Below are 14,877 nucleotides of genomic sequence, written 5' to 3'. Positions count from 1 at the left end.
CTAGGTGAGTAAAACTCATTTTTTTTGATTGACTTTAGTGTCCCTTTAAGCCTTTGGACGTAGCTGCTACCTCCAAAAGGCTGCCACTTGCTGCTGATCACGTGCACCTATGCATGTTCTCGACGCCCGCATTAGCCCGGAGACCAATGAAAGGGAACCCATTCATTGATCTAAGTCCCCATTAGAAAGATAGCTCGCTTCTATGAGAAGCCACAATCTTTCTAAGTTACACAGACACGCTTCACTTCCTGTAAGCGTAAATAGTACGCTTATAGGATGTCTAGGAAAAAAAATTAGCCCATCTTGTGGCCAAATAGTAAAATTACACCTACATACATTTTTGTAATACATAGACCCACACTTACATCTAAAATGTACTTTCTACTTCCCACACTCTCCCAAACATACACAATAACAACTTTTAATAAAAAAAAAATTACAGTAAAAAAAGACAAAAATTGTTAACTTAGAGTCTGAACTTTTTTAATATGCATGTCAAGAGGGTACATTACTACTATTTTTTAAGCTATGAGCTTGTAAATAGTGATGGACAAAAAAAACTTTATTTCCAAATGAAATATTGGTACCATACAATGTGATAGGGACATAATTTAACCATTTCACCTTATAGACGAGAGGAATTTTCACCTATCAGCACTCCTCCTATTAATTCCCCAATAACTTTATCGCTACTTATCACAACAAAATGATCTATACTTTGTTTTTTTCTGCCACCAATTAGGCTTTCTTTGGGTGAAACATTATGCTAAGAATGATTTTATTTTAAATGCAATTTTATGGGAATAATAAGAAAAAAATGGGGAAAAAATCATTTTTCAGTTTTCAGCCATTATAGTTTTAAAATAATTCATGCTACCATAATTAAAATCCACACATTTTATTTGGTCATTTGTCCCGGTTATTGCATTAAAATTATTTCCCTAGTACAATGTATTGTGGCAATATTTTATTTGGTCACATTTTTTCAGTTTTACATCCATCCCTCATTTTAAGCCCATTATTTAATAATTATATGCCCTCTTGTCATAGATATTGTTTTTTTCCCCCTTAAAGTCAGTAGGTATGTTTTACTATTTGGCCAAAAGATGTCCCCACTGAGCAAAAAACCTATTAGCACACTATGTACGCTAATAGGATACAATGTATCACTACATTGTAACTAGGGGAAGTGACATAGGCTTCCATCGGAAGCCTCCGAACACAGTGGCGGCGGGGAGTTTATGAATGGAAACATTGTTTCCATTCATAAGTTTAATGATCGGCAGCGGAAACCGGCAGAAATCAGCGGCGGGAGACTGTATGTAAAGAGTAAACACTGTTTTTGAACAAAAACAGTGTTTATTCTCGGCGGACATGCTCGGATTTGCACAGCCAATCCCCCCTGCTAGCAGCAGCAGCACGATTGCGGGAATCTGCCCACAGGATCGCCTGCAGACACCCCCCCCCCCAAACTGCAGGGACATGAATAGCGCATCCCTGCGGCTCTAGCTGCTGCGGACGTGAACCTCACGTCCGCGCCGCTGAAATGGTTAAATGGTGTAATAGCTGGGACAAATGGGCAAATAAAATACATGAGTTTTAATTATAGTAGCATGTATTATTTTAAAACTATAACTGAACTTAGAAATAATGAGTTTTTTACATTTTTTTTATTAATTTTCCAGTTAAAATGCATTTAGAATAAAATAAATCTTAGCAAAATGTACCACCCAAAGAAAGCCTAAACACAAGATATAGATCATTTCATTGTGATAAGTAGTGATAAAGTTATTGGCAAATGAATGGGAGGTGAAAGGTGCTCGGATGCATAAGGTGAAAAAACACTGAAGGCTGAAGAGATTAAATAAGCAAGAACATCCACATAAGTAATAGTATTTGCATACGTATTTTAGTAGTGTTGATGCATAAACACTCTCAGGGCCCTGGCACATCAGGGAGCGTTTAGCAGGTCATTTTCATAAAAAAAAAACACTTCCATTGACTTGCATTGAAATGGCAGTAAAATTGTGGCAAAATTGCCACAACTGCGATTTAAAAAAAAAAAATCAGGTTGTGGCAATTTTGCAGCCATTCTACTGAGATTTTAATGCACATCAATGGAAGTGGGTATTTTTAAATAAAAATGACCCGATAAAAGCTCTCCGGTTTGCCAGGGCCCTCACATGGAGTTGGAAATAAAAAAAATGATAAAAACCGTGATTTGCACAAACTTTTACAGCAACACTTCCTATGTTGACAGATGCAATCTCTACAGTGTAGGCACTGCAACACAACAGGGGGTAAAGTTGCATCCTGCATACCGCATGCAATGTGATGTGAAGCATACAGTACATAAAAAGTATGCTTCACTGCAACTGTTAATGTGTTCATTGTGTGTTACCACATAGCATGCCTCATGTTATTCTGATGGATTCCCTTGCACTGCACAGCTAACATGCCAATGTGAACATACCATTATAATGTAATTTCATTGCATCAGCAATGCAATTATATTGTGCGACCAAATGTACCACAATACTCCAGTGCGAAAGTAGTCTCAAGAGAGTCTTAACACTCAGTTTGCCATAATAAAATTATATTTGTGTGTGATTGTGCACAACCCCAACTGATAGATCTGTAGTCACAATAGGTGAGCCAGAAAACCCCATGTTAAACTTAGTAAACTGGCCATCCCCAGGAATTCCTTCCTACCTGTAAAAAATGTGGGCAAGACCAAGATAAACATGAAAGGTTCTCTTCCTGGTTGATTGGCAGTGAGCCAGCAGATCTTGTTCTGTTTAATATTTTCATAACCAAAGCTAAAGTGGATAACGTGGTGTAGAATTTGCTCCTAGACAGCTCTTCCCCATTATGCGCTAAATCGGTATTCACAAACTCACTGCTTTTATTATAATTTAGGCTGAAATGCTGCTTTCCCAGTTTGGTGAAGTTGAGAGGGGTTCCTTTGGACCTCTTACCAGTTCAAGAATGGTTTGCCCTATCCTCTTCTGTATTAAATATGCTCAACTACAAGGGTAATTTTAAGGGAGGAATCGCAGTATTGTATGACAGACTACTGGCTTGCCCATCTTCCCCTCTAATAAGATACGCCCAAAGTTGGTCTCAAGACTTACAATTAACAATTTCGGTTGAACAATTAGTTTCCTCAGGTTGCACCACTCTTAAATTTTCAAAATGCAATGCACACTGGGAAACAATGAGAAAAGTACTATATAGGTGGTATATTACCCCTAGGAGGGTTGCATACTTTGCTAAGGATACTTCCCCGCTCTGCTGGAAATGTGGCACAGCAGTAGGAACCTATTACCACATGTTTTGGGAATGCCCTATAGTCACCAAACTTTGGCAAAAAGTTGATAGACTAATTAACACTTTAATAGACCAGCAATATCAGTTAACCCCTCAACTGGCACTATTATTGCTCGACATAGATAAACTTCCAGTCCCAACGCAGCCTATAGTTTGTCATACGTTGCTAGCGGCTCTCCACTTGATAACTTCAAACTGGAAATCTAGTGAAGACTTTGACATTTCCTATCTATTGGCTCTAGTCAAGAAAAATATAAATATGGAGATCAAGATTAGGAATAGGCTTGCCATTAATAGTAAATACTTTATTCTGCCTGAAAATTGGACCTCTGCTTATGCTGCTTACACAGCTTAACAACAAATAGGAAAAAAAAAAGTGGGTCTAAACTACTATACCTCCTCATTTGGATACCTATCATAAGAGTATATCTGATGTTAACTATAACCACCTTGTTTAGTTATTGACAGTTTGTTTCCCCCTTACCCTAGAGAGTTTAAACCTTTTTCAGTGTTCATATTCAGCTACATATCTGCTCATATTAGAAGAGCTTCGTTTAGGAAGAGTTTTTCGAGAGGTTCCGAGTTACACCTCTCACCTGCCAACCTGTTATATGATACTCTCAGTCTTGATTGCAGTAACTGCTGTCCAGGGCTCCTCTCCTAGGTCCAACTGACAGGACAGCGTTGGTTAGTTTTCCTTTTCTACCAATTCTCTGTCAGCCTATAATAGGTTATGAGTGACAGTGATGGGTAGGATAATAATCCTCTGAATAGACTTAGTACGGATAAGCATTTAGACTTGGTTGGTCTGCCTTTACCTGTACAACAATCACATATTTTTTATATATTTTAATTGCAATGCTTTGTATGTTCTATACTTTCTGCTGTATCTGATGATCGGTTATTTTTGAATTGTTACCGCATTGTACTCTTTACTTTTTCAAAAATGCAATAAAATTGGATTATAATGAAAAAAGAATGGTTTGCCCTGTGCACATAACAGAGGCATCTGCAACACGGACACTAAATATAGACCCATAAAATCCATGGGGGGTGGGGAGGCGGACACTTGGATGGAAAATAGGTTCTCCTTTATGCACAGAAGGCAGGAACTATATGCAGGCCTAACAGAGACCTTATTAGTTCACTGAGCATTTCAGTTCATTGGACAGAAGATCCAGCTCTGCAGCAAAACATCTGATCTCTCCACTATCAGTATTATTTAAAGCAAATCCACGTGTTCTTCTCTATCTCTACCAAACTGCCTATGTCAGTTGCTTCAGCCACAATGGGTACATTTGATGACATGGGGAAGATCCATGATTTTCCTTCACTACTGTCTCTATCAGTTGGCACTTTGCCAACTGATAAAAAAAATGTAAGAGCTTTAAATGGAAATTCTTTGTTGCCAACACATATATTGAAACGTGCAGGCTGTTACAAGTTGAGTAGGAGCTCCTTCCCCATGATGGGGACAATTACTTTACCCAGTCCACCTATCCCACTGCTGAGAGAGATTAACTCTTTGTGGTCAGCAATGCAACTACAGTTTGGCAGTACCTTCCTGTTAATTGTGCAATAATGCATTTCACCCTTCTGCTCACCCTCCCTATTGTGTTAGTAAAAACCATATGTACCTTTCACTGCCCTACCTGCAGTAGAAAAAGTAAATTATCACCAATGTATTTATAAAGACGCTGGGGAGGGTGTAAGAAGGGCTAATTGCTTTATAAATACTGAATGGGGAGGAACTATATAGGAAGTGATGAAGAGACTCTGCAGAGCTGTAATGTCCTGGCCACAACGAGTTAAAATTCATTGCATAGGGAAGAGGTGGGCAGGGTCAGGGGATCAGTCAGGGGGAGGGTTTTAGTTGGCTGCTATTCAGTCTAAGCAGGCAGCATCTGACATTAGGATGGGAGACAGTTTTGCAAACTCAACCAGTCAGGTAATTTAAACTGGATAATACAAAAGTGGTATAAAACATTGTGTATTGCAAAAGTGTATATCACACTATAGGCACTATAAAATTAAAAAAAAAAATCACAACTGAACCCGTTCCTTAATTATAGCCTTATCAACAGTCTCGAAGCATAGACATGTGGGTGTAATATAAAAAGTGAAATGCAGACAAACTACTTGAGTTAATTTTTCAGAGATACAAACAAAGTTTTCATCATGTACAAAATATACAATACAGTTTCTTATTACATAGTTTTGTAGTTAAATATTAGATTATTGTATAAACTGTTATAGGTTAAAACTCCTTGAAAGCACATTGAAAACAACTAAAAATAATTGTCTAAACTATGGGCCTGAACCAATACACTTTTTCTCCTAAATTTTCTCCTAGATGATAATTTCCACATTTAAAATAAAGTGCCTTTTAAGCCACTAGCAGCAAGAAGATACTGAGAATAATTTTGACAGTACTTTATCACCTACTTTTTGGCACTTTTTAAATGCAGAGTGTCAAGGATCACAAGGGCAGATCCGTGATTGGGAGTCAGGAACTCGGTCTCGCTGTCACTCTGTGCATGGATTCCCCTACGTGGTTTTCACAATCTATGAACCGACTAGCCGAGATGAGCATTCTGACTCCAAAGGATTCACCACACACTTACAATTCAAATGCTTGCCACCACATGCTAATAATGGAGCACGACCGTAACTTAGCAGTATGCAGGGATCGGCGCTAGATCTTTCTATCTGTGCCCGATTCAAGCATACGGGTTGTAGATGCAAAATACTATCAAGCACAAGATAACGCTTTCGGAGGAGCAAGTACGACTGTGTATGTTCAGGAACAGGTCATAACCGTTAAAATTAGATCTTTCTATCTGTGCCCGATTCAAGCATACGGGTTGTAGATGCAAAATACTATCAAGCACAAGGTAACGCTTTCGGAGGAGCAAGTGCGATTGTGTATGTTCAGGAACAGGTCATAACCGTTAAAATTATTTTTAAATGTTTTAATAACAAAAATGCATTACACACATACACATAAACTAACATATAAACACAAAGCTTAAAATAAAAGGGAATAACTGTGAAAGGTTTACTTAGCTTAGCAGTCCTTGTGGGATTGAATTAAATAAAGTCCAGTTCAAATGCAGGCATTGGTTTCAGAGTCCTTGAAACAAACCAAATTATGGAGGTCCATGTGCTCTGATCTCCTGGAGGGCACGTGTGTGAAGATACTAGTTGATGGAATTTGGGAGAGAAAGATGGTCGCTGAGGGACCACACTTTTATAGAATCTCACATGGCGGGATGTCTGTTCCTAAAAACTGGGTGTGTATACCCCCTGGTGAGTGAGGTAGGCTAACCCTGTTGCAAGCAAAAAATGACACCATTTACCAATAACCTTCGATATTTCTGGATAGATTGGCCCACAGCAAATTTCGAGGGCAGATTTGTAACCTGCGGCCAATGCTCAATCAAATGAACCTAATTAGCAGTAGGTTAACATGTGTGGTCCGCAAATGCTGAATAACTTGGTTTCCATAGCCGCTAGAATGCTATAAGTAAACCTAGTTATTATTCTAATTTCACCAAGCATTGCTTATTAGTAGGAGGGCTTTTCAGTTGCTTTAATCCCCATATATATTCCTAGTGGTTCGGGTCACTCCGAGCTGCTTGGTTACTCTGTTGTACTGATCCAAGCCCTATCCCATACAGCCATATCAATCTCTGCCATGTACTGATAAGGACCAAAAGTCCTAAACAGGCTGCCAACATGTGGGGATGATGTGGCTGTGTAATATTTAAAGCTATAGGCTTGCTATACACCAGCAATTCTGGATGCTAGTTTGCCTTACAGGAGTGAAAATAGATAATTTGCATATTCAGTAGTGGTGTACTGTGGGTAACCACAAACGTTCACTTATAGCTGAATGATTGCAAGTTTCCTTCTGTTTTAAGAAGGCAGATTTGACCAAGCATTGCTTATTCGTAGGAGGGCTTTTTTCTATCTTTTATCCCCCTATACATGCCTAGTGGTTTGGGTCACCACGAGTTGCTTGGTTACTATATTATTCTAATGTTTAGAAACCGGAAAATATGTTTGTTTTTTGTCTGTGATAACTTCTTCTCTAGATATGAATAACTGTGATTTCCCTATTGCCTAATTCCATGTTTTGGAGGGAAGTTTTTAAACTGCAGTTGGGAACAGGCTCTTGTTACCGATGAAAAGAACATTTGGCATAACAGGTATTTGTGAAGTGGGTGAAGGAACTCTGCTCTCATTCAGAGTGGGTGATGGGGAGAAAGCAAAATAAAAAAAAAGAGACCTCTAAGTACATTTAAAAGTGAAACTGACAGTCTGCTGTGCTGGACGATACGAAATCGATTTTGCACACAATTTTTTGTATTATTCATGACACAGAGTGCAAAAGTTATTTTACACAGAAGATGAAAAATGACCTTATCATTTAGGAGAAAAAGTGAATTTGATCTGGACCTATATGTAGAAATCCAGAGTTGTCTGAAAATAAATAATTTATCAACATTTTACTATGTATAGCACATGACTCAACTTACAAACAAATTCAACTTGAAAACAAGATCTTGGAACAGAGCCTGTTTGTTTTTAGGGGACCACCTGTACAGAGATCTCAAAATGTCAGTGAGCATGGTGGCATCGTTAGCACTGGCTGAGTAGGTAACTGTCAAGTGGCGTAACAACAAGTCATGGAGCCCCCCAACAAAACTTTGATAGGGCCCCCCAATGTAACACCCCTTGCCTTGCCCCCCCCCCCCCCTTGGTGACATTCACAGTCCAGAGGCCAAGGGGCCATCAAACAAGTGTGGCCATCACTTTCTTTCACAAGTGTAGCTACAAAAAAACAATTGATATGGCGGATAGTCCCTTGTATCAGAGGAAGGGGAGGTTAGTAATAGGAGGCCCCCTGTGGTTACAGCGGCTACTCCCCTACAGTTACACCCCTGCTGCCCTGCTGATAAATGCCAACCATGACATGTGCAGTTTACGGTACTTTATCTTTTTTACCCTTTTGCGTTTCAAGATTTTTTCAAGTAAACAGAGAGTTTCAGTGGATACAAACGTAATATACATTCCATGCAGTACTATTTGAGTCTGAGACACCTACTGCCAGTAGCTGAAATTTGCTTGTCCAGTAAGTGCAGCCAATATACTTAATTGAACATGTAAACAGACCAAACAGCATTAATTAAGCTGAAAAACTGTCTAATTCACATCACAAAACTAAATTCTGCTTAGATTTATTTTGTAGGACAACAGCCATCAGCTCCTGACAGATATGCATTAATCCTCTTCAATGAACAGATCCTTGTTGGATCATCAGGGACAGTATAATGTGCTAAAATAACACTGCAATGTTTTGTGCTTTTAATTGAATTTCACCTAAGCACCAAGATAAAAAAAAAAGACTTCACAATATTGATTTTAATCTTGTTAAGTTGCAGTCCAGCATGCCTGAATTACCAGTTTATCAGCATCTTTTGTTTGCCACTTCCTTTCAGTCTTGTTGATGTTGTTTCTAATGCGTTCATGTACACACTGTTCATTTGTTGGAACAAAAACTTATTTTTCTTTTAAATGTCTCAGGAGATTTCTGCGTTTTGTTCCTCATACAGAAATCTGCTTTGTGAATCGCCATTTGTTATCAGGGAAACTACAGCTGCTCAATTTATTTCTTTTTTTTCCTTGTTGTTTTGTTATTCTGTTAGTAAAGTAGAAGAGAAAAAATAATAATTTTGTTAGGGATGGCTTGTAATTGCCTTACTAATGTTGTTATTATAACTGTACCTAGTAATAGTAAATTGGTGGCTGTACCAATCGGGGCACTGTAAAGGTGGCCATACATCTAGCGATTTTGCATCAGGCTAAGTTCACAGTGGGACGTTAAAGTCGCGTGTTAAAACAGCATTTAACGCAGAATAACTCACTGCAATGAAAAATCAATGCCCTGTTCACAGTGCACACGTTGCGTTGGTGTCTAACGCTGCACGTTAAGTAAAAGTACTGCATGCAGTGCGTTATACACGTTATTAGCTGCGTTGGACTGTTTGCACATGCTCAGTAATGACTTGGAAGCATACTTTTCATTGCCTGTATTTTTTACTGTATCTGCTGTATGCGGCGGTAACGCTGCGTTGCCACTTTTTGGGCGCGTTGCGTTGTAAGCTTGCGGTGCGACTTTAACGTGGCATCAAAACGCAACGTCCCACTGTGAATCTAGCCTGAAGCTACTAAGCGATCAGCTTTATTGGGTGATCAACTACGGTGTGGTTGATCGAAAGTTGATCGACTAGTGAACCACACAAAACAAGTGATATCATATGAGATTCATCTTCATAAATCAATCTGAACGATGTTGTGCCTCCAAGCTCTGGATCCAAAAATTATTCTTTCTTGATCAAAATCATGTGAACAGTAGCTGATTCCTGAAGGATTGACCGATATATTCCATTCTGGTCAATCAACAAATCAACATGATCCACCCAGATATCCGTCTTACTTACTGGAACACACATGATACTCTCTCGATTCAATAAAATTATTGAATTGATTGGTCGACTAGGCAGCCTAATTGGTAGATGTATGGCCACCGTAAGATTTTGGAAGGTAATAAGTCAAAGTTAAACCTGGCTGTCCGAATCTAAGGGTGCTTACATACACACAAAGATCATAACCCGCAGAGATCAGGACTCAATCCCTCTGGTATCATTTGGGGCTTGGCCTACAGCCTAGCAATGTATTCTGTTACTATTTAGAGGAGGAGGGATGAAAGTGCAGCATGCGACAAAGCAGCTTCTGTCGGGTGGGATAAGGAAGGCAACAGTGCGCTTGCCCAAAATAGTCAAACACCCACATATTTGAATGGGAAGCATGTGTGGTAAATTTGGTGTTATCTCTCTCACACTCTTTCATACTGGTCATTGGAAGTTCAACATGGCACCACATAGAGTTTTTGCTTTACATAAAGATGGTCTGGGCTAAAAGAAGCACACGCCATTAACTGAAAATGAGCTGAAGCATGGTGGCCTAGACCATAAAGCAGTTTAACAGGACAGGTGCCACACAGAACAGGCCTCGCCATGGTCAACCAAAGAGGTTGAGTGCACATGCTCAGTGTCCTATCCAGAGGTTTGATTTTGCAAGTAGATGTATGAGTGCTGGCAGCATTGCTGCAGAGGCTGAATTTGGTCGGTTCTCAGACCATACACGGCAAACTGCATCAAATTGGTCTGCAAAGCTGTCATCCCAGAATAAAGCCTCTTCTAAAGATGATGAAAGCCAGCAAACAGTTTGCTGAAGGCTAGCAGACCAAGGACATGGATTACTGGAACAGTGTCCTGTGGTCTGATGAGACCAAGATAAACATATTTTCCTCAGATGGTGTCTGGAAGCTACAGTTCATTGAGGGAACCATCAAAGTCAACATGTATTGCGACATAATGAGGCAGAGCAGGGCACTATTACACTGTAATAACGACCCCAAATACACCTCCAAGACAACCGCTGCCTTGCTAAAGAAATTGAGTAAAGGTGCTGGACTGACCAAGTATGTCCCCAGTAGGGCTGAGCTCTCGGATTCCGAATTTCGAGTTTGCCATCGGAATTTGGCAGTTCCGAGTAAGCACTCGAAACTCGAAAATTCTGCAATTCCGAGTACCGAATTCGTGTTTACATTGAAGTCAATTGTGCTAAATTCCGTGGTGAATTGTGAAGCCAGCTTACATGCTATCATCACCAAATTTGGCATGTATATTAAGCAGATGAGTAGGAACATGGTAAAAAAAAAATTTGTGAAAAGAGCTTATAGTTTTTGAAATAAACGATTTTAAAGTTTCATAGGAAAAATGATTTTTAAACTGTGTAAAATGACACTGCTGCAGAGCAGGTTACTGCATTCCGAGTTCTGTATACATATTGTATACATTTCATGAAAACAAACAGAGTGGGGTCCCCCCTCCCAAGCCTCCTTAATCCCTTGTCCCCCATGCAGGCTTGGATAGCCAGAATGCGGAGTCCCGGCCACGTGGGGCTTCACACCCTGAGCTATACCAGCCCGCATGGTCCATGGTATGGGGGGGCTCTGGAGGAGAGGGGCGGCCAACCTCCCCCTCTCCCCCAGAGCCCTTGTCCAATCCATGGACAAGGGGCTCTTCCCCACCTCCGGTGCCCCAGGAGGAGGTGGGGGCCGCCGACGTCCTGGGGGGTTCATGGTGCCATCCGGGGTTCCCCTTTAACAAGCGGACCCCGGAAGCCGCCCCCTCCCCAGGAGAAATGAGTATAGGGGTACACGGTACCCCTTACCCATTTCAGCAGAGTTAAAAAAAGAAATAAAAACACGACAACGAAAAAAGTCCTTTATTGTTCTAAATTAACCAGGGATACTTACCTTGGGATAATCTCACGCCAGTAACCTCAGGAGTGGTCCCACGCCAGTATCCTCTTAGGACATCTCACCTCCCTCCCACACTGACGAACTCCCACCACTGAATGGTCACAGTCAGCCTCTGCATCTGTATAGCAGAGGCTGAGAACACGAAAATTTTGCCTTTAAAACAAGAAATTTCGGCAAACAGTGATGCAATCAAAATGGCCACTGGGAAATCCCCGATCGCTGGAGGCCACACTAGAGTGGCGAAACCAGTGATTTTTCACATAGATGGTGGGTCCAGGTGACCAGAGCAGGAGGTGCCCTAATCCCCTGGACCCACCCATTCATGTGAAATAACGCGTATTCTGACACTCTGAAGGTGGCCTCCGGGGAACGGGGATTTCCCAGCAGCCATTTCGGTTTGCCGAAAATTCTTGTTTTAGCAAACAATTTTCGTGTTTCTAGTTTATGCAATACAGATTGCAGAGGCTGTCTACAGCCATTCATCCCCAGGAGTTCTGCAGGATCGGCAGGTGCGCGGGACCTCCTAAGAGAATAGAGGGGGGCACAGCGTAGGAAGGTGGGAAAGTGGGCACAGAGCGGCGGTGAGGGGGGGAAGCCTCCCCTCCCTCACCTAGGGCTCCCCCCCCCTTGCGCACTCCCCCCCCCACCTCCAGAATTCCAGCTAGCCAGCGGAACGGCTTACCGAGAGCGATAGCTCTGTGTGCCGCTGGTCTGGTATTCTGCACTGACACTGTCCAATCACGCTCTCGCAGTACTTCCTGTGAGAGCGTAATTGGACAATGCAATGCAGGAGACCAGACCAGCAGCGGCACACAGAGCTCTTCTCTCGGTAAGTGATTCCCGCTCGCTGCCGCTGCAATTTTGGAGGGGGAGCACGGAATGTTGACCCTAGGTGAGGGAGGGGGGAAGGCTTCCACTCCTCCCCGCCACTCTGTGCCCACTGCCCCCCTTCCAGCATGGGGGCCCCCACTAACTGGTGACCTGCCTACCTAAACTGGGGACACCTATAGACCTGGGTATATCTATATTGGGGACACGTATATACCTGCCTACCTAAACTTGGAAACTTGGCAGCGAGCGGGAATCACTTACCGAGAGAAGAGCTCTGTGTGCCGCTACTGGTCTGGTCTCCTGCATTGCATTGTCCAATTACGCTCTCACAGGAAGTACTGCGAGAGCGTGATTGGACAGTGTCAGTGCAGAATACCAGACCAGCGGCACACAGAGCTATCGCTCTCGGTAAGCCGTTCCGCTGGCTAGCTGGAATTCTGGAGGTGGGGGGGAGTGTGCAAGGGGGGGCCCTAGGTGAGGGAGGGGAGGCTTCCCCCCTCCCCGCCGCTCTGTGCCCACTTTCCCACCTTCCTGCGCTGTGCCCCCCTCTATGCTCTTAGGAGGTCCCACGCACCTGCCGATCCTGCAGAATTCCCCTGGGGATGAATGGCTGTAGACAGCCTCTGCAATCTGTATTGCATAAGCTAGAAACACGAAAATTGTTTGCTAAAACAAGAATTTTCGGCAAACAGTGTCATAAACAAAATGGCTGCTGGGGAATCCCCGTTCCCCGGAGGCCACCTCAGAGTGTCAGAATACGCGTTATTTCACATGAATGGGTGGGTCCAGGGGATTAGGGCACCTCCTGCTCTGGTCACCTGGACCCACCATCTATGTGAAAAATCACTGGTTTCGCCACTCTAGTGTGGCCTCCAGCGATCGGGGATTTCCCAGTGGCCATTTTGATTGCATCACTGTTTGCCGAAATTTCTTGTTTTAAAGGCAAAATTTTCGTGTTCTCAGCCTCTGCTATACAGATGCAGAGGCTGACTGTGAACTTTCAGTGGTGGGAGTTCGTCAGTGTGGGAGGGAGGTGGGATGTCATAAGAGGATACTGGCGTGGGACCACTCCTGAGGTTACTGGCGTGAGATTATTGCAAGGTAAGTATCCCTGGTTAATTTAGAACAATAAAGGACTTTTTTCCTTGTTGTGTTTTTATTTCTTTTTTTAACTCTGCTGAAATGGGTAAGGGGTACCGTGTACCCCTATACTCATTTCTCCTGGGGAGGGGGCAGCTTCCGGGGTCCGCTTGTTAAAGGGGAACCCCGGATGGCACCATGAACCCCCCAGGACGTCGGCGGCCCCCACCTCCTCCTGGGGCACCATGGATTGGACAAGGGCTCTGGGGGAGAGGGGGAGGTTGGCCGCCCCTCTCCTCCAGAGCCCCCCCATAGCATGGACCATGCGGGCTGGTATAGCTCAGGGTGTGAAGCCCCACGTGGCCGGGACTCCGCATTCTGGCTATCCCAGCCTGCATGGGGGACAAGGGGTTAAGGAGGCTTGGGAGGGGGGACCCCACGCTGTCTGTTTTCATGAAATGTATACAATATGTATACAGAACTCGGAATGCAGTAACCTGCTCTTCAGCAGTGTCATTTTACACAGTTTAAAAAACATTTTTCTTATGAAATTTTGAAATCGATTTGCTCAAAAACTATAAGCTCTTTTCACAAAAAATTTTTTTTACCATGTTCCTACTCATCTGCTTAACATACATGCCAAATTTGGTGATGATAGCATGTACGGGGGCTTTAAAATTAACCGCAGAAGTTAACACTATTTAATTCAATAGAAATGCACTCGGAACACGAAAATTCGGAACACGAAACTCGGTTTTCGCATGCGGTACACGAAATTTCGACGAAATCGGAATTTAGCTGTTCCGATCAGCCCTAGTCCCCAGCCCTAAACCCCATTTAGCATCTGTGGGGCATCCTCAAATGGAAAGTAGAGGAAGTCAAGGTCTCTAACATCCACCAGCTTCGTGATATCATCATTGATGAGTGGAAGAGGATTCCAGTGGGCAACCTGTAAAGCTCTAGTGAACTCCATGCACAAGAGAGTTAAGGCAGTGCTGGAAAAGAATGGTGGGCACACAAAATATTGACACTTTGGGAACAATTTTACAAATGTTTTACTTACGAGTGTACTCACTTTTGTTGCCAGTGGTTTAGACATTAAAGGTTGCTTGTTGAGTTATTTTGATGAGACAGCAAATTAACACTGTTATTCAAGCTGTACACTGACTACTTTACATATTTAAGGTTCATATCTTCAATGCTGCCTGTCATATACAAATATATAATATAATATTTTCAAA

The 14,877-nt window shown here is 42.3% G+C and overlaps 1 long non-coding RNA gene across 2 annotated transcripts in view; it reads right to left on the bottom strand.

Moving 5' to 3' along the window:
* Nucleotides 1–14,877, bottom strand: part of LOC137534111 (uncharacterized) — a 95,665-nt gene that overhangs the window by 35,102 nt on the left and 45,686 nt on the right. For both annotated transcript variants that reach the window (XR_011024315.1, XR_011024314.1), the window contains exon 3: nucleotides 8,797–9,034. This is a non-coding gene — a long non-coding RNA (uncharacterized lncRNA). The remainder of the gene's footprint in view (nucleotides 1–8,796; nucleotides 9,035–14,877) is intronic.

The sequence above is a fragment of the Hyperolius riggenbachi genome, chromosome 10 (assembly GCF_040937935.1).
Source record: "Hyperolius riggenbachi isolate aHypRig1 chromosome 10, aHypRig1.pri, whole genome shotgun sequence".
In the NCBI taxonomy this organism is placed as follows: Eukaryota; Metazoa; Chordata; class Amphibia; order Anura; family Hyperoliidae; genus Hyperolius; species Hyperolius riggenbachi.
The sequence above is the reverse complement of the archived record's forward strand: the minus strand, read 5'-3'. Positions and strand labels throughout refer to the sequence as shown.